Below are 2,500 nucleotides of genomic sequence, written 5' to 3'. Positions count from 1 at the left end.
CGCAGTTCGGCTAAGTCTCCCTCGTTTCCAACTTTCCTCTAAGTTGCCCTCCTCGCAGTTTGGCCAAGTTCACTCTTTTCCAGCGTCATCCCCCCAAGTTGCCTTGGGCGCAGTTCGGCCTAGTTCACTCTTTTCCAGCATCATCCCCCCAAGTTGTCTTGTTCGCAGTTCGGCCTAGTTCACTCTTTTCCAGCGTCATCCCCCCAAGTTGCCTTGTTCGCAGTTCGGTCTAGTTCACTCTTTTCCAGCATCATCCCCCCAAGTTGCCTTGTTCGCAGTTTGGCCTAGTTCACTCTTTTCCAGTGTCATCCCCCCAAGTTGCCTTGTTCGCAGTTTGGCCTAGTTCACTCTTTTCCAGTGTCATCCCCCCAAGTTGTCGTTGCCAACAACCCAAGAGTCCATAGTATTCGGAGTTCTAGCGGGGCCTCCCCTTGCTTCCAACAACCCAAGAGTCCATAGTATTCGGAGTTCTAGCGGGGCCTCCCCTTGCTTCCAACAACCCAAGAGTCCGTAGTATTCGGAGTTCTAGCGGGACCTCCCCTTGCTTCCAACAACCCAAGAGTCCATAGTATTCGGAGTTCTAGCGGGGCCTCCCCTTGCTTCCAACAACCCAAGAGTCCGTAGTATTCGGAGTTCTAGCGGGGCCTCCCGTTGCTTCCAACAACCCAAGAGTCCATAGTATTCGGAGTTCTCGCGTGGCCTCCCATTGATTCAAACAACCCAAAAGTCCATCTTCTTCGCAGTTCAACATCGCCTCCCTCGTTTCCAACAGGCCCAAAGGTCGTCTTCTTCGCAGATCCACGAAGAGCTCATCACGATTTGCCACATTCCATTTCCCACGGGTTGTCAACAACACTTTCTCACACTTCCCGCAATCGAGTACGTGCATGACATGCCAAAGCACATCTTATTTGCCTTCCATCGCACTCAAGACGACGGGTTGTGGAAGAACGATATTGCTCACAAGTTCAAGGACAACGTCTCAATCAAGGGACACAACCGAATTATGTTAACTGGGTCGCTAAAGTAAACCCGAGTTCATATAATGCACCGCATCCAAAAGAACTAGCCACAACACGTGCATCACTGAGATGTTTCACTAGATGGAACACGTGCGTGACATTAGGATCCTCCAACACCTCTTCGTGATGGAAAGATAGAATTCGAAGCAACCACAGAAGTACCGTCTAGTGGGTAGGCAACACAGGGACTGATCAACCAATATCACCCAAGGCAACGGGTGAAAATGGAAGAGATGCATGCTTGACCGTTCGATACGCAAGGCATGGAGCCAGCCAGCAAGTGCATCTCGATTACAACTCACACACCCTCACGTTCGCAAGACACCACACCACAAGACGGTCCACCCCCCACCTACCATGGGCAAGCAAGCAAATGGAAACATCAAGTGACGCATGGTCAAGCATCGCTAGGCATGAAAATAACTTTCCACAATATCCGAGGGACTAGCTGCCGAGCTAACCAACGATCAGTGACGACCGTGTGTTGGTATTAATAAAGCTCAACAACTATGAAGAGGCTAGTTGTGCCATGATAAACATGCTAACGCACGCACCACGTGAGGGGGGAGGCCTCATCAAGCTCCCTTTAAAACCTGCCAGTGTGGAGCTGGCCGGCTCAAGGAGCACTCCCCCCCTATAAGAGGTTAATATGCAAAAGGCAAAATTGTACAAGTAGATACACTTTTTTTGAGCAGACATAAGTCCATATCTCGGGCTACACTTCGAATTTTGATGCGATTTTTTGCAGTAATTCGTAGAATAATGGTATCTCCTTGCTCACCAAATTTCATAATTTTTCTCCAAGGGGAACTATTTTTTTTATTTTTTTTACTTACCGGGTATGTGTAAAATCGGGAAAAATAGAAAAGCACATGTAGACTTCGAATTTCGACCTCATTTTTTCCAGTCCACCACTAAACAATATCAGGAACCTCCCCACAAAATTTCATTCAGTTTGGCCAAGGTCTTAAATTTGACAAATTTTGGCACCAAGCTATCTAGTCGCGGTGCACCGACCAACTTGGCCAAGTGCAAAATGCATCCAATTCAAAACTTTTGTGCACCAACACTTTTACAGTACTCATTTGGGGACATTTGGAGGCCTTTCCAACCCTCACATCTCAAAAACCACGAATTTCATTTTTTCACAAAACTCCCCACCAAGCCTTCTAGCTATGCCGCGGTGCACCGCCAACATTGGCCATGTGCAAAACCCTCCGAACTCAAAACTTTCGTGCACCAAGAATTTCATGGTATTCATTTGGGGACATTTGGAGGCCTTTCCAACCCTCACATCTCAAAAACCACGAATTTCATTTTTTCACAAAACTCCCCACCAAGCCTTCTAGCTATGCCGCGGTGCACCGCCAACATTGGCCATGTGCAAAACCCTCCGAACTCAAAACTTTCGTGCACCAAGAATTTCATGGTATTCATTTGGGGGCATTTGGAGGCCTTTCCAACCCTCACATCTCAAA

Source organism: Vigna unguiculata, unplaced genomic scaffold (assembly GCF_037176805.1).
Source record: "Vigna unguiculata cultivar grain cowpea cultivar isolate G323 ecotype 2 unplaced genomic scaffold, ASM3717680v1 ptg000051l_ERROPOS240733, whole genome shotgun sequence".
Taxonomy (NCBI): domain Eukaryota; kingdom Viridiplantae; phylum Streptophyta; class Magnoliopsida; order Fabales; family Fabaceae; genus Vigna; species Vigna unguiculata.
This window is presented reverse-complemented; position numbering follows the sequence as displayed.